We start from the raw sequence: 20994 nt of genomic DNA on the forward strand, positions 1-20994 counted from the left end.
AATGCCCTTGTTCCCCTGAATCCGGCGATGTATTTCTTTTGTTCCTGCGCCTCTCCGTTCCTGAGATATGGCTTTCTGTTCTCTGTGTATAGTTAGCCAAGTGGGTGTTGAGAACCACACCTACTTGGCTAACAATAATATAAAAAAGAAAGCATCATATCTTAGGAACTGAGAGGCACAGAAACAAAAGAAAAACAACGCCGGATTCAGGAGAACATCGGCATTTACACTAAGTAACAAAAATATATATTTATGACAAGTAATGGGTCATATGTAAGGAGCAATAGCAGCAAATAAACTTTTATGGTCTGGTGTAAATGCCCCTGTTCTCCTTAATCCGGCGATGTTTTTCTTTTGTTCCTGCGCCCCTCCATTCCTGAGATATGGCCCCTTCTTCTCTGTGTATAGGTCTAGTCTTGTTAGCCAAGTGGGTGTTGAGAACCACACCTACTTGGCTAACAAGAATATAAAAAAGTAAGGATCATATCTCAGGAAGTGAGAGCCACAGAAACAAAAGAAAAACAACGCCGGATTCAGGAGAACATCGGCATTTACACCAAGTAAAAAAAAAATCATATTTATGACAAGTAATGGGTCATATGTAAGAAGCTATTACCTGCAGCAATTAAGCTTTTTATGGCCTGCTGTAAATGCCCTTGTGCTCCTGAATTCGGCAATGTTTTTATTTTTTTCTTGCGCCTCTCCGTTCCTGAGTTATGGCCCTCTGTTCTCTGTGTATCATTCTAGTCTTGTTAGCCAACTGGGTGTTGAGAACCACACCTACTTGGCTAACAAGAATATAAAAAAGAAAGGATCATATCTCAGGAACTGAGAGGCACAGACACAAAAGGAAAACAACGCTGGATTCGGGAGAACAAGGGCATTTACACCAGGGTGAAAAAAAAATACATGTTTATGACAGATAACACATCATATTTAAGGAGACCAGCTGGGTGTTGACTCTTGCAATGCTCCTTGGGAAAAAAGGCAAATTATTAGGTCTCTCTGAGAAAGGAAATATACTATCTGACAAGTGCCACCTTGTGGAGATGGTTCCTTTTAATGGTATTTGCTCTTATTTCTGGATGCTTGCTTCAGAACAGGAACCCTTTAACGAGACTATATGTTTCTGAAAAAGTAGAATCATCATTTATATGGACATCATCCCAACTCTAATAGGCATTTCTGTGGCCTGATGTAAATGCCCTTGTTCTCCTGAATCTGGCAATGGTTTTCTTTTGTTCCTGAGCTTCTCCATTCCTGAGATATGGCCCCCTCTTCCCTGTGTATAAGTCTAGTCTACTTAGCCAAGTGGGTGTTGCGAACCACACCTACTTGGCTAACAAGAATACAAAAAAAGAAGGGCTCATATCTTAGGAACTGAGAGGCACAGAAACAAAAGAAAAACAACTCCGGATTCGGGAAAACAAGGGCATTTACACCAGATAACAAAATACATATTTATGACAGGTAACAGGTCTTAAGGAGACCAGCTGGGTATTGACTCCCTTTTATTGTACTCTTGTTTCTGGGTGCTTGCTTTAGAACAGGAACCCTTTAAAGAGAATGTATGTTTCCGGGAATGTAGGATGCCCATTAATTTGACATCATCCTAACTCTAAAAGAGGTTGTGGCACATTTGTTATTAAAGGGGTTATCCACTTTGTACCATCCCTACTTCTTAGAAAGGTCCCTTGACAATAGGCCGATCATACAGTGGCACCCCTACTGATTAATTGACGAAATAAAATATTATACCCTTCCAGTGTTGTCTATGGACTGCATATCAGGACTAGTCTACCCTTTGAAGGAGTCTGTTTGGGGGACTGTGATGGTGGCCGTGTTGATTCTCAGCCTATAAGATAAAATTAGGGAATGGGTCGAAAATATATTTTTTTACATCTTGACAGAGAGGGGTTTTGAGCCCTTTTTGTTTGACAAATAAGCCTGAAGTCTGCATCACCAAGCTTCCTGTATCGGATGGTCACCACTGCTGCTAGTGATTGGCTACAGCGGTCACATCCCTGGTTTTAGAAGAGGAAGCTTGGAAATCAGCAGGAGACCCAGGAATCACTATGGATGAGCAGTGATGATGACTATAATGTCACGGGAGAGTCGGGGTAACTGAAGCAGGGACCTCTAACCTGGCCCTTATAGTAGGGACTCTGTGCTGTCCCTTATCCCAGAGGTAAGCTTAAAGGTAGATAGGTCTGGACTGCCAGCATTACCCTAAAGGCCCTGTCACACACAGAGATAAATCTGCAGCAGATCTGTGGTTGCAGGGAAATTGTGGACTATCAGTGCCAGGTTTGTGGCTGTGTACAAATGGAACAATATGTCCATGATTTCACTACAACCACAGATCTGGAAAAGATTTATCTCTGTGTGTGACAGGGCCTTAACTCCTGTCCGAACTCTGATCTAACACCCCCTTTCCCCCCACCCCAGGAGAGGGCCAGGACCAGAGAAGCAAACCCCATAAATACCACAGATAGGGGAAAACACAACACATACAAACTGCAATCAGACACAGGGGAAAAACAATACATGCCCAGGAAGAAATAAAATGTGGAGGTAGCCTGGGCTATAGGTTGTTTGTTCAAATGTAATAAGTTGATCTGTGTATGTAAATAATCAAAATATAGATGTAGTTGCATAATTATCTGTATGTCTATATTGCAATCGCACAGACGCCATAATATGATTCTAAGCTATAGTCAAAAAAGAGTTAACCAAGGACAAATGAACAAAATGTACAAACAATGAACAAATAAGTTATTCATGCTCATCAGTGATTTCACACAAATAGAGAATGTATTATCCGTGGGATGAAATGTGGGTTTCTATGTCCTTACACACCTCCCTGTACTGTTTTGATGTGTGTGAAAAGATAGATTGATACTTTTGTACATGTCTGAAGGTTAAAATGTAATGCTGATATTTGATCTATTGAATACACGAACCAGCCTGATATGTCGGCTCAAAGAGTGAACACTAGTCTGTGTTCATTGTCTTCTGAGTCATTTATTATATCTGAGCAGATAGCTAATTTGGCCCCGTGCCTCTGATACCCTGAACAAAGACTCCATTAGCAGTCTTACCTAAATTTCTCCCTTGACAAAAACAGAGGGAGGGAATAAACCCAGGAAACAATACATGCCCAGGAAGAAATAAAACAGAGGGATCTTTCCACACCACACAGGAAAGCACACAGAAGATCGCCACAATAAGGACCCGGTATAGCTGAAGCAACGCTAAGCTATATTCGGCAACAAGCAACCGGGTCCAGTACCTTATAAAGAGTGAAGGCGGGTGTGAGTGGTCATTAGCAGCCCGAGCCCCTAGCAGCTGTTCACAAGCCAGCAGGAATTTACTACTTCTGGACTGCAGTGCAGTGAAGCTAAAACAGCCGACGTCCGAACCAGGCTGAATAACTAAGAGACCTCAGGCTGCTTGTCAAACTATGCGGTGTGAACATAGCCCGACGCCGCCATGACACATACTTACACTTTTAAGTTTATTTTTAGACCTTTTTGTCAAAGGACTATATAGCCCCTTTTAAGGTTCAAAATCCCCCAGCCAATTTTTTCCAGCGGAATCCTTCTGTGACCAGATGTTGACCACTTTAAGGGGTACTTTGCACACTGCGACATCGCTAGCCGATGCTAGCGATGCCGAGCGCGATAGTACCTGCCCCCATCGCACATGCGATATCTTGTGATAGCTTCACACGCACTTACCTGCCCTGCGACGTCGCTCTGGCCGGCGACCCGCTTCCTTCCTAAGGGGGCAGGTCGTGTGGCGTCACAGCGACATCACACGGCAGGTGGCCAATAGAAGCGGAGGGGCGGAGATGAGCGGGACGTAAACATCCCGCCCACCTCCTTCCTTCCGCATAGCCGGAGGAACGCAGGTAAGGAGATGTTCCTCGCTCCTGCGGCTTCACACACAGCGATGTGTGCTGCCGCAGGAACGAGCAACAACATCGTACCTGCGGACGCACCGACATTATGAAAATGAATGACGTGACACAGATCACCGATTTTTGACTGTTTCACGCTCGTTCATCTTCTCTCCTAGGCTTTACACGTTGCGACATCATTACCAGCGCCGGATGTGCGTCACTTTCGATTTGACACCGACGATATCGCAGGTGCGATGTCGCAACGTGTAAAGTACCCCTAAGGCAAAACAAGAATGTCTTGAGTAGACCAGAAGAGGGGACGCGCCTATAAAGGAGTTGTCCATTCCGGCTCACGGGTGGGGGGTGGTCCACATAAGGCACCTCCCTCTATTCATATGACCTAACAAGGCATATGGACGGGGGTTGTCATCACAAGACGACCCCTTGAAATGAGTCTTATTACATTACTTCAGATTCCACCCAGCAAATTGATCACGTACAATATTCGGCGACATCTTTCTATTTCTTTGTCAATAAAATTGTTGTATTAGGAAGAAAAAATGACAAATACTCAATGCGAGAGGCAGTCTGTTCAGACAAGCCCGTCCCTGTGTACTGTAAATTCGGGAAGGATATAAGCCCCCCGGAGTGCGAGCTTAATAAAGAAAGGATTCAGCTGTCTGGAAGTAAATTGTTTTCCAGATTACTTACTTGAAGAAGGAATCTGTTTCTGCGGGATGTACAATGGCCCCGGCAACAAGTTGAGAACACGACAAATAAATATGGAAATTTTACATTATTTTTTTTTCCTTCCCGTTAAGAAAAATCTCATTGTAGGTTTACAATCCGACGGAGTCGAGCTGCGACTTATTACGTTCCTTGATTTATTTATTTTTTTTATTTTATTTTTTCGAAAGTTCTCAATTGAAAATCTCTCTTGGCTTTATACAAATCCCTGTGGATTTTCATTATGGTAAATGTAGACGAGGCCGTCCTCCCCGTGTCGTCTGTATAGGCAATACAGCAGGGTGCGTGCGCTTTATGGCTGCTGCAATAAATAAGAGGTAATGGACAGATAGAGTGTCCAAGAGGAAGAGTTAATGTACCGTCTCTCTAAACAACGTACCAGCGATTCCGACCACAATTTGACCTGGACAGGATCGCTGGTGCGTCGCTACATGGTCGCTGGTGAGCTGTCAATCAGGCAGATCTCACCAGCGACCAGCCACCAGCAACTCTGCGCTTGGTAACCAAGGTACACATCGGGTTACTAAGCAAAGCTCTTTGCTTAGTTACCCGATATTTACCCTGGTTACGTGTGCAGGGAGCCAGCGCTAAGCGGTGTACGCTGGTAACCAGGGTAAATATTGGGTAACTAAGCAAAGAGCTTTGCTTAGTAACCCGATGTGTACTCTGGCTACGTGTGCAGGGAGCCAGTGCTGGCAGCCTGTAAGCGTGTACGGTGGTAACCAGGGTAAATATCGGGTAACTAAGCAAAGAGCTTTGCTTAGTTACCCGATATTTACCCTTAGTTATCAGCGTACGCTGCTTACAGAGAGTCGGTGCTCGTTGGTCTCTCGCCGTCAAACACGCCGATGTGTGCTGCACAGCGGGAGACCAACGAGCAAAAAATTAACCAGAACAGTCTGTAACGATCAGCGATTTCACAGCAGGGGCCAGGTCGCTGCTTAGTGTCACACACAGCGAGATCGCTAATGAGGTCACCGGTACGTCACAAAACCTGTGACTCAGCAGCGATCTCACTATGTGAGAAGTACCCCTTAAAGTCCCTCTCCCACCCGGCAAACCCGGCCTAATCTAATCTAGGAGAGGTCAATTATTCCCCTATCAAGAGAGGTAATTATTCCCCTATTCTCTGCCCTGGTCAGACTCCACCTGGAATACTATGTACAGTTCTGGGTGCCCCAATTCAAGAAAGACATCGATATATTGGAGCAAGTCCAGAGAGGAGCAACCAAGATGGTAGAAGGTCTGCAAACAATGCCCTATGAAGACCGGCTAAGAAAACTAAGGATGTATAGTTTGAAAAAGAGAAGGCTGAGAGGAGACTTAATAGCGGTCTGCAAATATCTGAAAGGAAGTCACAGTGCAGAGGGAACTACCCTATTCTCATTAGCACAAGGAAGTACAAGAAGCAAAGGGGTGAAACTAAAAGGAAGGAGATTCAGGTTAGACATTAGGAAAAACTTTCTGACAGTGAGGGCAGTCAGGGAGTGGATCAGGCTACCACGGGAGGTAATGAGGGCAGTCAGGGAGTGGAACAGGCTACCACGGGAGGTGGTGAGCTCTCCATCAATGGAAATTTTCAAGCGGAAACTTGATAAACATATAGCTGGGATGATTTAGGAAAGCTTGCACTCACAGGGGGTTGGACTTGATAGCCCTTGAGGTCCCTTCCAACTCTACCATTCTGTGATTATATAAGGCCCCTTGTCAACCTGTCTAAGGCCTCTTCACAAGTCCATGTTTCCAGTACATGTGGAGTCTGTTTTCACACGTACTGGGGTCACGTTCATACACATACTCCGTAAAATTGGTGCTGATTTTCACACCTTCGTGTTTTCACGTGGACTATGTATTCGTGAGAACCATACGTGTGTCCGTGGGATCCACTAGGAGACGTCCGTTTTTGAGCATCGGCACATATGGCATGGGCCAATAGAAGTCTATGGGTGAAAAATAAGTATAGCACATGGGGGACATCCATGTGCTCTCCGTGTGACATGAACCAGAATAAACCCCTTCACGACCAGCCGATTTTGCATTTTACGTTTTTTTTGGGGGGGGGGGGAGTGTTTGCCATAGATGTAACTTTTTTTTTATTTTTCAGTCATTCTGGTCATGTGAGGGTTTGTTTTTTTATGGAATGAGCTGTACTTTTAAATGAAACCAAGAGTTTTACCATATGGTGTACCGGAAAACGGCAAAATAATTCCAAATCCGGAAAAATTGCAAAAAAAGTGTGATTTTACTATTGTTTTTAAGATATTTTATTCACTGTGTTCACTATATGGTAAAATTGATGTGTGGGTGTGATGCCTCAGGTCAGTGCGAGTTCGTGGACACCAAACATGAATAGGCTTACTTTTATCTAAGGGGTTAAAAAGAAATCAGACGTTTGTCCAAAAAAGTGTCGTACGTTTCGTGCCATTTTCCGCGACCTGTAGTGTTCTTGTTTTTTGGGATCTATGGCTCAGTGACAGCTTATTTTTTGCGTCTCGGGCTGTCGGGAATTTTTTTGCCGCTACGCCGTTTACCGATTAGATTAATAGATTTTATATTTTGATAGATCCGGCGTTTCTGAATACGGCGATAACAAATGTGTGTGTATTTTTTATTTTTTTAACCCTTTAATTTTCAATTAGTCGAAACGGGGGTGATTTGAACTGTTAGGGTTTTTTTTTAAATTTTTCAAAACTTTTTGAAACTTTTTTTTTTAATTTTACTAGTACCCCTAGGGGACTATAAGGATCAGCAGTCTGATCGTTCATTCATTTCTCCCAATCAGAGCTCAACCTTAGACTGGGAGAAATGCTCATCTCTTATAACCTGCAATACTCGGCTGCTGATTCAAGGACCTGAGTCATGTGAGCTACAGGAGTCATCACATGATTTGCGCTGATCCCGCCTGCAGCCCGCAGCAGCAGCTGGGGATTTACACTATGATCGCAGGGATGTAATATTACGGTTGTTAAGGGGTTAAATGCATTCACGAAATGAAAGATTTTTATGTGTTAAGATGTTCAAAGATGATAGATGGATAGATAGATAGATAGAGGGATAGATAGATAGAGGGATAGATAGATAGATAGATAGATAGATAGAGGGATAGATAGATAGATAGATAGATAGATAGATAGATAGAGGGATAGATAGATAGATAGATAGAGGGATAGATAGATAGAGGGATAGATAGATAGATAGATAGATAGAGGGATAGATAGATAGATAGATAGATAGATAGATAGATAGAGGGATAGATAGATAGATAGAGGGATAGATAGATAGATAGATAGAGGGATAGATAGATAGATAGATAGATAGAGGGATAGATAGATAGATAGATAGAAAGAGGGATAGATAGATAGATAGATAGATAGATAGAGGGATAGATAGATAGAGAGATAGATAGATAGATAGAGGGATAGATAGATAGATAGAGGGATAGATAGATAGAGGGATAGATAGATAGAGGGATAGATAGATAGATAGATAGATAGAGGGATAGATAGATAGATAGATAGAGGTATAGATAGATAGAGGGATAGATAGATAGATAGATAGATAGATAGATAGATAGATAGATAGATAGATAGAGGGATAGATAGATAGAGGGATAGATAGATAGATAGATAGATAGAGGGATAGATAGATGACAGATAGAGGTATAGATAGATAGATAGAGGGATAGATAGATAGATAGATAGAGGGATAGATAGATAGAGGGATAGATAGATAGATAGATAGAGGGATAGATAGATAGATGGATAGAGGGATAGATAGATAGATAGAGGGATAGATAGATAGATGGATAGAGGGATAGATAGATAGAGGGATAGATAGATAGATAGATAGATAGATAGATGGATAGATAGAGGGATAGATAGAGGGATAGATAGATAGATAGATAGATAGATAGATAGATAAATAGAGGGATAGATAGATAGAGGGATAGATAGAGGGATAGATAGAGGGATAGATAGATAGATAGATAGATAGAGGGATAGATAGAGGGATAGATAGATAGATAGAGGGATAGATAGAGGGATAGATAGATAGATAGATAAATAGAGGGATGGATAGAGGGATGGATAGAGGGATAGATAGATAGATAGATAGATAGAGGGATAGATAGATAGATAGATAAATAGATAGATAGATAGATAGATAAATAGAGGGATGGATAGAGGGATGGATAGAGGGATAGATAGAGGGATAGATAGAGGGATAGATAGATAGATAGATAGATAGAGGGATAGATAGAGGGGCTGGCAAATTTTGTTCTGGGGGGCTCTCACAAAGTAGTGGGCCACAAGTTGTGGCAGCCCATCTTTATCCTGCTTATCTCTGTCCACTACATTAATGCAGAGGAGGTAAAAAGCTTTTAAAATAATGGTGACGGGTACATAGATATGGGAACAGAACCAAGCTTAGTACATAGATACAAGAATAAAAACGGAGCTTACTACATAGATAAAGCTGCCTTAGCCATCTGACATTTTCATAGGTTAACCCACATATGTCAAACTGTGGCCTGCAGGGTGATTTTATTTGGCCAGGCGCCCATTATTCTGTATGGAGGGCTATGTGGGGCCCATTATTCTGTATGGAGGGCTATGTGGGGCCCATTATTCTGTATGGAGGACTATGTGGGGTCCATTATTCTGTATGGAGGGCTATGTGGGGCCCATTATTCTGTATGGAAGGCTATGTGGGGCCCATTATTCTGTATGGAGGGCTATGTGGGGTCCATTATTCTGTATGGAGGGCTATGTGGGGCCCATTATTCTGTATGGAGGGCTATGTGGGGCCCATTATTCTGTATGGAGGACTATGTGGGGTCCATTATTCTGTATGGAGGGCTATGTGGGGCCCATTATTCTGTATGGAGGGCTATGTGGGGCCCATTATTCTGTATGGAGGGCTATGTGGGGTCCATTATTCTGTATGGAGGGCTATGTGGGCCCATTATTCTGTATGGAGGGCTATGTGGGGCCCATTATTCTGTATGGAGGATTATGTGGGGCCCATTATTCTGTATGGAGGGCTATGTGGGGCCCATTATTCTGTATGGAGGACTATGTGGGGCCCATTATTCTCTATGGAGGGCTATGTGGGGCCCATTATTCTGTATGGAGGGCTATGTGGGGCCCATTATTCTGTATAGAGGGCTATGTGGGGCCCATTATTCTGTATGGAGGATTATGTGGGGCCCATTATTCTGTATGGAGGGCTGTGTGGGGCCCATTATTCTGTATGGAGGGTTATGTGGGCCCATTATTCTGTATGGAGGACTATGTGGGCCCATTATTCTGTATGGAGGGCTATGTGGGGCCCATTATTCTGTATGGAGGACTATGTGGGCCCATTATTCTGTATGGAGGACTATGTGGGGCCCATTATTCTGTATGGAGGGCTATGTGGGGCCCATTATTCTGTATGGAGGACTATGTGGGGTCCATTATTCTGTATGGAGGGCTATGTGGGGTCCATTATTCTGAATGGAGGGCTATGTGGGGCCCATTATTCTGTATGGAGGGCTATGTGGGGTCCATTATTCTGTATGGAGGGCTATGTGGGCCCATTATTCTGTATGGAGGGCTATGTGGGGCCCATTATTCTGTATGGAGGATTATGTGGGGCCCATTATTCTGTATGGAGGGCTGTGTGGGGCCCATTATTCTGTATGGAGGGCTGTGTGGGGCCCATTATTCTGTATGGAGGACTATGTGGGCCCATTATTCTGTATGGAGGACTATGTGGGGCCCATTATTCTGTATGGAGGGCTATGTGGGGCCCATTATTCTGTATGGAGGACTATGTGGGGTCCATTATTCTGTATGGAGGGCTATGTGGGGTCCATTATTCTGTATGGAGGGCTATGTGGGGCCCATTATTCTGTATGGAGGGCTATGTGGGGTCCATTATTCTGTATGGAGGGCTATGTGGTGCCCATTATTCTGTATGGAGGGCTATGTGGGGCCCATTATTCTGTATGGAGGATTATGTGGGGCCCATTATTCTGTATGGAGGATTATGTGGGGCCCATTATTCTGTATGGAGGGCTATGTGGGCCCATTATTCTGTATGGAGGGCTATGTGGGGCCCATTATTCTGTATGGAGGATTATGTGGGGCCCATTATTCTGTATGGAGGGCTGTGTGGGGCCCATTATTCTGTATGGAGGGCTATGTGGGGCCCATTATTCTGTATGGAGGATTATGTGGGGCCCATTATTCTGTATGGAGGGCTGTGTGGGGCCCATTATTCTGTATGGAGGGCTCTGTGGGGCCCATTATTCTGTATGGAGGGCTATGTGGGGCCCATTATTCTGTATGGAGGACTATGTGGGGTCCATTATTCTGTATGGAGGGCTATGTGGGGTCCATTATTCTGTATGGAGGGCTATGTGGGGCCCATTATTCTGTATGGAGGGCTATGTGGGGCCCATTATTCTGTATGGAGGGCTATGTGGGGCCATTATTCTGTATGGAGGGCTATGTGGGGCCCATTATTCTGTATGGAGGGCTATGTGGGTCCATTATTCTGTATGGAGGGCTATGTGGGGTCCATTATTCTGTATGGAGGGCTATGTGGGCCCATTATTCTGTATGGAGGGCTATGTGGGGCCCATTATTCTGTATGGAAGTCTATGTGGGGCCTATTATTCTGTATGGAGGACTATGTAGGGCCCATTATTCTGTATGGAGGGCTATGTGGGGCCCATTATTCTATATGGAGGGCTATGTGGGGCCCATTATTCTATATGGAGGGCTATGTGGGGCCCATTATTCTGTATGGAGGACTATGTGGGGCCCATTATTCTGTATGGAGGGCTATGTGGGGCCCATTATTCTCTATGGAGGACTATGTGGGGGACATTTTTTTGTATGGAGGGCTATGTGGGGCCCATTATTCTGTATGGAGGGCTATGTGGGGCCCATAATTCTGTATGGAGAGCTAAGTGGGGCCCATAATTCTGTATGGAGAGCTATGTGGGGCCCATTATTCTGTATGGAGGGCTATGTGGGGTCCATTATTCTGTATGGAGGGCTGTGTGGGGCCCATTATTCTGTATGGAGGGCTCTGTGGGGCCCATTATTCTGTATGGAGGGCTATGTGGAGCCCATTATTCTGTATGGAGGGCTATGTGGGGCCCATTATTCTGTATGGAGGGCTATGTGGGCCCATTATTCTGTATGGAGAGCTATGTGGGGCCCATTATTCTGTATGGAGGGCTATGTGGGGTCCATTATTCTGTATGGAGGGCTATGTGAGGCCCATTATTCTGTCTGGAGGATTATGTGGGGCCCATTATTCTGTATGGAGGACTATGTGGGGCCCATTATTCTGTATGGAGGGCTATGTGGGGTCCATTATTCTGTATGGAGGGCTATGTGGGCCCATTATTCTGTATGGAGGGCTATGTGGGGCCCATTATTCTGTATGGAGGATTATGTGGGGCCCATTATTCTGTATGGAGGGCTGTGTGGGGCCCATTATTCTGTATGGAGGGCTATGTGGGGCCCATTATTCTGTATGGAGGACTATGTGGGGCCCATTATTCTGTATGGAGGGCTATGTGGGGCCCATTATTCTGTATGGAGGGCTATGTGGGGCCCATTATTCTGTATAGAGGGCTATGTGGGGCCCATTATTCTGTATGGAGGATTATGTGGGGCCCATTATTCTGTATGGAGGGCTGTGTGGGGCCCATTATTCTGTATGGAGGGCTCTGTGGGGCCCATTATTCTGTATGGAGGGCTATGTGGGGCCCATTATTCTGTATGGAGGACTATGTGGGGTCCATTATTCTGTATGGAGGGCTATGTGGGGTCCATTATTCTGTATGGAGGGCTATGTGGGGCCCATTATTCTGTATGGAGGGCTATGTGGGGCCATTATTCTGTATGGAGGGCTATGTGGGGCCCATTATTCTGTATGGAGGGCTATGTGGGCCCATTATTCTGTATGGAGGGCTATGTGGGGTCCATTATTCTGTATGGAGGGCTATGTGGGCCCATTATTCTGTATGGAGGGCTATGTGGGGCCCATTATTCTGTATGGAGGGCTATGTGGGGCCCATTATTCTATATGGAGGGCTATGTGGGGCCCATTATTCTATATGGAGGGCTATGTGGGGCCCATTATTCTGTATGGAGGACTATGTGGGGCCCATTATTCTGTATGGAGGGCTATGTGGGGCCCATTATTCTCTATGGAGGACTATGTGGGGGACATTTTTTTGTATGGAGGGCTATGTGGGGCCCATTATTCTGTATGGAGGGCTATGTGGGGCCCATAATTCTGTATGGAGAGCTAAGTGGGGCCCATAATTCTGTATGGAGAGCTATGTGGGGCCCATTATTCTGTATGGAGGGCTGTGTGGGGCCCATTATTCTGTATGGAGGGCTCTGTGGGGCCCATTATTCTGTATGGAGGGCTATGTGGAGCCCATTATTCTGTATGGATGGCTATGTGGGGCCCATTATTCTGTATGGAGGGCTGTGTGGGCCCATTATTCTGTATGGAGAGCTATGTGGGGCCCATTATTCTGTATGGAGGGCTATGTGGGGTCCATTATTCTGTATGGAGGGCTATGTGAGGCCCATTATTCTGTCTGGAGGATTATGTGGGGCCCATTATTCTGTATGGAGGTCTATGTGGGGTCCATTATTCTGTATGGAGGATTATGTGGGGCCCATTATTCTGTATGGAGGGCTATGTGAGGCCCATTATTCTGTATGGAGGATTATGTGGGGCCCATTATTCTGTATGGAGGGCTATGTGGGGCCCATTATTCTGTATGGAGGATTATGTGGGGCCCATTATTCTGTATGGAGGTCTATGTGGGGCCCATTATTCTGTATGGAGGATTATGTGGGGCCATTATTCTGTATGGAGGGCTATGTGGGGCCCATTGTTCTGTATGGAGGGCTATGTGGGGCCCATTATTCTGTATGGAGGATTATGTGGGGCCCATTATTCTGTATGGAGGGCTATGTGGGGCCCATTATTCTGTATGGAGGATTATGTGGGCCCATTATTCTGTATGGAGGATTATGTGGGGCCCATTGTTCTGTATGGAGGGCTATGTGGGGCCCATTATTCTGTATGGAGGATTATGTGGGCCCATTATTCTGTATGGAGGATTATGTGGGGCCATTATTCTGTATGGAGGGCTATGTGGGGCCCATTATTCTGTATGGAGGATTATGTGGGGCCATTATTCTGTATGGAGGGCTATGTGGGGCCCATTATTCTGTATGGAGGGCTATGTGGGCCCATTATTCTGTATGGAGGGCTATGTGGGGTCCATTATTCTGTATGGAGGGCTATGTGGGCCCATTATTCTGTATGGAGGGCTATGTGGGGCCCATTATTCTGTATGGAAGTCTATGTGGGGCCTTTTATTCTGTATGGAGGACTATGTAGGGCCCATTATTCTGTATGGAGGGCTATGTGGGGCCCATTATTCTATATGGAGGGCTATGTGGGGCCATTATTCTGTATGGAGGGCTATGTGGGGTCTTTATTCTGTATGGAGGGCTATGTGGGGCCCATTATTCTGTATGGAGGACTATGTGGGGCCCATTATTCTGTATGGAGGGCTATGTGGGGCCCATTATTCTCTATGGAGGACTATGTGGGGGACATTTTTTTGTATAGAGGGCTATGTGGGGTCCATTATTCTGTATGGAGGACTATGTGGTGCCCATTATTCTATATGGAGGGCTATGTGGGGTCCATTATTCTGTATGGAGGGCTATGTGGGCCCATTTTTCTGTATAGAGGGCTATGTGGGGCCCATTATTCTATATGGAGGGCTATGTGGGGCCCATTATTCTGTATGGAGGGCTATGTGGGGCCCATTATTCTGTATGGAGGACTATGTGGGGCCCATTATTCTGTATGGAGGGCTATGTGGGGCCCATTATTCTGTATAGAGGGCTATGTGGGGCCCATTATTCTGTATGGAGGGCTATGTAGGGCCCATTATTCTGTATGGAGGGCTATGTGGGGCCCATTATTCTGTATGGAGGGCTATGTGGGGCCCATTATTCAGTATGGAGGGCTATGTGGGGCCCATTATTCTGTAAGGAGGACTATGTGGGGCCCATTATTCTGTATGGAGGGCTATGTGGGGGCCATTATTCTGTATGGAGGGCTATGTGGGGTCCATTATTCTGTATGGAGGGCTATGTGGGGCCCATTATTCTGTATGGAGGGCTATGTGGGGCCCATTATTCTGTATGGAGGGCTATGTGGGGCCCATTATTCTGTATGGAGGACTATGTGGGGCCCATTATTCTGTATGGAGGACTATGTGGGGCCCATTATTCTGTATGGAGGGCTATGTGGGCCCATTATTCTGTATGGAGGGCTATGTGGGGTCCATTATTCTGTATGGAGAGCTATGTGGGGCCCATTATTCTGTATGGAGGGCTATGTGGGGTCCATTATTCTGTATGGAGGGCTGTGTGGGGCCCATTATTCTGTATGGAGGGCTCTGTGGGGCCCATTATTCTGTATGGAGGGCTATGTGGAACCCATTATTCTGTATGGAGGGCTATGTGGGGCCCATTATTCTGTATGGAGGGCTATGTGGGGTCCATTATTCTGTATGGAGGGCTATGTGGGGTCCATTATTCTGTATGGAGGGCTATGTGGGGTCCATTATTCTGTATGGAGAGCTGTGTGGGGCCCATTATTCTGTATGGAGGGCTCTGTGGGGCCCATTATTCTGTATGGAGGACTATGTGGGGCCCATTATTCTGTATGGAGGATTATGTGGGGCCCATTATTCTGTATGGAGGTCTATGTGGGGCCCATTATTCTGTATGGAGGATTATGTGGGGCCATTATTCTGTATGGAGGGCTATGTGGGGCCCATTATTCTGTATGAAGGGCTATGTGGGGCCCATTATTCTGTATGGAGGATTATGTGGGGCCATTATTCTGTATGGAGGGCTATGTGGAACCCATTATTCTGTATGGAGGGCTATGTGGGGCCCATTATTCTGTATGGAGGGCTGTGTGGGGCCCATTATTCTGTATGGAGGGCTCTGTGGGGCCCATTATTCTGTATGGAGGGCTATGTGGAACCCATTATTCTGTATGGAGGACTATGTGGGGCCCATTATTCTGTATGGAGGATTATGTGGGGCCCATTATTCTGTATGGAGGTCTATGTGGGGCCCATTATTCTGTATGGAGGATTATGTGGGGCCATTATTCTGTATGGAGGGCTATGTGGGGCCCATTATTCTGTATGAAGGGCTATGTGGGGCCCATTATTCTGTATGGAGGATTATGTGGGGCCCATTATTCTTTATGGAGGGCTATGTGGGGCCCATTATTCTGTATGGAGGATTATGTGGGGCCATTATTCTGTATGGAGGGCTATGTGGGGCCCATTGTTCTGTATGGAGGGCTATGTGGGGCCCATTATTCTGTATGGAGGATTATGTGGGGCCCATTATTCTGTATGGAGGGCTATGTGGGGCCCATTATTCTGTATGGAGGGCTATGTGGGGCCCATTATTCTGTATGGAGGATTATGTGGGGCCATTATTCTGTATGGAGGGCTATGTGGGGCCCATTATTCTGTATGGAGGGCTATGTGGGGTCCATTATTCTGAATGGAGGGCTATGTGGGCCCATTATTCTGTATGGAGGGCTATGTGGGGCCCATTATTCTGTATGGAAGTCTATGTGGGGCCTATTATTCTGTATGGAGGACTATGTAGGGCCCATTATTCTGTATGGAGGGCTATGTGGGGCCCATTATTCTATATGGAGGGCTATGTGGGGCCCATTATTCTATATGGAGGGCTATGTGGGGCCCATTATTCTGTATGGAGGACTATGTGGGGCCCATTATTCTGTATGGAGGGCTATGTGGGGCCCATTATTCTCTATGGAGGACTATGTGGGGGACATTTTTTTGTATGGAGGGCTATGTGGGGCCCATAATTCTGTATGGAGAGCTATGTGGGGCCCATAATTCTGTATGGAGAGCTATGTGGGGCCCATTATTCTGTATGGAGGGCTATGTGGGGTCCATTATTCTGTATGGAGAGCTGTGTGGGGCCCATTATTCTGTATGGAGGGCTCTGTGGGGCCCATTATTCTGTATGGAGGGCTATGTGGAGCCCATTATTCTGTATGGAGGGCTATGTGGGGCCCATTATTCTGTATGGAGGGCTATGTGGGCCCATTATTCTGTATGGAGAGCTATGTGGGGCCCATTATTCTGTATGGAGGACTATGTGGGGCCCATTATTCTGTATGGAGGTCTATGTGGGGCCCATTATTCTGTATGGAGGATTATGTGGGGCCATTATTCTGTATGGAGGGCTATGTGGGGCCCATTATTCTGTATGGAGGACTATGTGGGGCCCATTATTCTGTATGGAGGGCTATGTGGGGCCCATTATTCTGTATGGAGGATTATGTGGGGCCCATTATTCTGTATGGAGGGCTATGTGGGGCCCATTATTCTGTATGGAGGATTATGTGGGGCCATTATTCTGTATGGAGGGCTATGTGGGGCCCATTATTCTGTATGGAGGGCTATGTAGGCCCATTATTCTGTATGGAGGGCTATGTGGGGTCCATTATTCTGTATGGAGGGCTATGTGGGCCCATTATTCTGTATGGAGGGCTATGTGGGGCCCATTATTCTGTATGGAAGTCTATGTGGGGCCTATTATTCTGTATGGAGGACTATGTAGGGCCCATTATTCTGTATGGAGGGCTATGTGGGGCCCATTATTCTATATGAAGGGCTATGTGGGGCCCATTATTCTATATGGAGGGCTATGTGGGGCCCATTATTCTGTATGGAGGACTATGTGGGGCCCATTATTCTGTATGGAGGGCTATGTGGGGCCCATTATTCTCTATGGAGGACTATGTGGGGGACATTTTTTTGTATGGAGGGCTATGTGGTGCCCATTAGTCTATATGGAGGGCTATGTGGGGTCCATTATTCTGTATGGAGGGCTATGTGGGCCCATTTTTCTGTATAGAGGGCTATGTGGGGCCATTATTCTGTATGGAGGACTATGTGGGGCCCATTATTCTGTATGGAGGGCTATGTGGGGCCCATTATTCTGTATGGAGGACAATGTGGGGCCCATTATTCTGTATGGAGGATTATGTGGGGCCCATTATTCTGTATGGAGGTCTATGTGGGGCCCATTATTCTGTATGGAGGATTATGTGGGGCCATTATTCTGTATGGAGGGCTATGTGGGGCCCATTATTCTGTATGGAGGGCTATGTGGGGCCTATTATTCTGTATGGAGGGCTATGTGGGGCCCATTATTCTGTATGGAGGGCTATGTGGGGCCCATTATTTTGTATGGAGGGCTATGTAGGGCCCATTATTCTGTATGGAGGGCTATGTGGGGCCCATTATTCTGTATGGAGGGCTATGTGGGGCCCATTATTCTGTAAGGAGGGCTATGTGGGGCCCATTATTCTGTATGGAGGACTATGTGGGGGACATTTTTTTGTATAGAGGGCTATGTGGGGTCCATTATTCTGTATGGAGGACTATGTGGGGCCCATTATTCTGTATGGAGGACTATGTGGGGCCCATTATTCTCTATGGAGGACTATGTGGGGGACATTTTTTTGTATAGAGGGCTATGTGGGGTCCATTATTCTGTATGGAGGACTATGTGGTGCCCATTATTCTATATGGAGGGCTATGTGGGGTCCATTATTCTGTATGGAGGGCTATGTGGGCCCATTTTTCTGTATAGAGGGCTATGTGGGGCCCATTATTCTATATGGAGGGCTATGTGGGGCCCATTATTCTGTATGGAGGGCTATGTGGGGCCCATTATTCTGTATGGAGGACTATGTGGGGCCCATTATTCTGTATGGAGGGCTATGTGGGGCCCATTATTCTGTATAGAGGGCTATGTGGGGCCCATTATTCTGTATGGAGGGCTATGTAGGGCCCATTATTCTGTATGGAGGGCTATGTGGGGCCCATTATTCTGTATGGAGGGCTATGTGGGGCCCATTATTCAGTATGGAGGGCTATGTGGGGCCCATTATTCTGTAAGGAGGACTATGTGGGGCCCATTATTCTGTATGGAGGGCTATGTGGGGGCCATTATTCTGTATGGAGGGCTATGTGGGGTCCATTATTCTGTATGGAGGGCTATGTGGGGCCCATTATTCTGTATGGAGGGCTATGTGGGGCCCATTATTCTGTATGGAGGGCTATGTGGGGCCCATTATTCTGTATGGAGGACTATGTGGGGCCCATTATTCTGTATGGAGGACTATGTGGGGCCCATTATTCTGTATGGAGGGCTATGTGGGCCCATTATTCTGTATGGAGGGCTATGTGGGGTCCATTATTCTGTATGGAGAGCTATGTGGGGCCCATTATTCTGTATGGAGGGCTATGTGGGGTCCATTATTCTGTATGGAGGGCTGTGTGGGGCCCATTATTCTGTATGGAGGGCTCTGTGGGGCCCATTATTCTGTATGGAGGGCTATGTGGAACCCATTATTCTGTATGGAGGGCTATGTGGGGCCCATTATTCTGTATGGAGGGCTATGTGGGGTCCATTATTCTGTATGGAGGGCTATGTGGGGTCCATTATTCTGTATGGAGGGCTATGTGGGGTCCATTATTCTGTATGGAGAGCTGTGTGGGGCCCATTATTCTGTATGGAGGGCTCTGTGGGGCCCATTATTCTGTATGGAGGACTATGTGGGGCCCATTATTCTGTATGGAGGATTATGTGGGGCCCATTATTCTGTATGGAGGTCTATGTGGGGCCCATTATTCTGTATGGAGGATTATGTGGGGCCATTATTCTGTATGGAGGGCTATGTGGGGCCCATTATTCTGTATGAAGGGCTATGTGGGGCCCATTATTCTGTATGGAGGATTATGTGGGGCCATTATTCTGTATGGAGGGCTATGTGGAACCCATTATTCTGTATGGAGGGCTATGTGGGGCCCATTATTCTGTATGGAGGGCTGTGTGGGGCCCATTATTCTGTATGGAGGGCTCTGTGGGGCCCATTATTCTGTATGGAGGGCTATGTGGAACCCATTATTCTGTATGGAGGACTATGTGGGGCCCATTATTCTGTATGGAGGATTATGTGGGGCCCATTATTCTGTATGGAGGTCTATGTGGGGCCCATTATTCTGTATGGAGGATTATGTGGGGCCATTATTCTGTATGGAGGGCTATGTGGGGCCCATTATTCTGTATGAAGGGCTATGTGGGGCCCATTATTCTGTATGGAGGATTATGTGGGGCCCATTATTCTTTATGGAGGGCTATGTGGGGCCCATTATTCTGTATGGAGGATTATGTGGGGCCATTATTCTGTATGGAGGGCTATGTGGGGCCCATTGTTCTGTATGGAGGGCTATGTGGGGCCCATTATTCTGTATGGAGGATTATGTGGGGCCCATTATTCTGTATGGAGGGCTATGTGGGGCCCATTATTCTGTATGGAGGGCTATGTGGGGCCCATTATTCTGTATGGAGGATTATGTGGGGCCATTATTCTGTATGGAGGGCTATGTGGGGCCCATTATTCTGTATGGAGGGCTATGTGGGGTCCATTATTCTGAATGGAGGGCTATGTGGGCCCATTATTCTGTATGGAGGGCTATGTGGGGCCCATTATTCTGTATGGAAGTCTATGTGGGGCCTATTATTCTGTATGGAGGACTATGTAGGGCCCATTATTCTGTATGGAGGGCTATGTGGGGCCCATTATTCTATATGGAGGGCTATGTGGGGCCCATTATTCTATATGGAGGGCTATGTGGGGCCCATTATTCTGTATGGAGGACTATGTGGGGCCCATTATTCTGTATGGAGGGCTATGTGGGGCCCATTATTCTCTATGGAGGACTATGTGGGGGACATTTTTTTGTATGGAGGGCTATGTGGGGCCCATAATTCTGTATGGAGAGCTATGTGGGGCCCATAATTCTGTATGGAGAGCTATGTGGGGCCCATTATTCTGTATGGAGGGCTATGTGGGGTCCATTATTCTGTATGGAGAGCTGTGTGGGGCCCATTATTCTGTATGGAGGGCTCTGTGGGGCCCATTATTCTGTATGGAGGGCTATGTGGAGCCCATTATTCTGTATGGAGGGCTATGTGGGGCCCATTATTCTGTATGGAGGGCTATGTGGGCCCATTATTCTGTATGGAGAGCTATGTGGGGCCCATTATTCTGTATGGAGGACTATGTGGGGCCCATTATTCTGTATGGAGGTCTATGTGGGGCCCATTATTCTGTATGGAGGATTATGTGGGGCCATTATTCTGTATGGAGGGCTATGT

At 46.1% G+C, this 20994-nt stretch overlaps 1 protein-coding gene across 2 annotated transcripts in view; it reads left to right on the plus strand.

The window, feature by feature from the left end:
- Nucleotides 1-20994, plus strand: part of MPPED1 (metallophosphoesterase domain containing 1) — a 96862-nt gene that overhangs the window by 48796 nt on the left and 27072 nt on the right. The window lies entirely within an intron of this gene.

This window comes from Anomaloglossus baeobatrachus, chromosome 4 (genome assembly GCF_048569485.1).
Source record: "Anomaloglossus baeobatrachus isolate aAnoBae1 chromosome 4, aAnoBae1.hap1, whole genome shotgun sequence".
NCBI lineage: Eukaryota > Metazoa > Chordata > Amphibia > Anura > Aromobatidae > Anomaloglossus > Anomaloglossus baeobatrachus.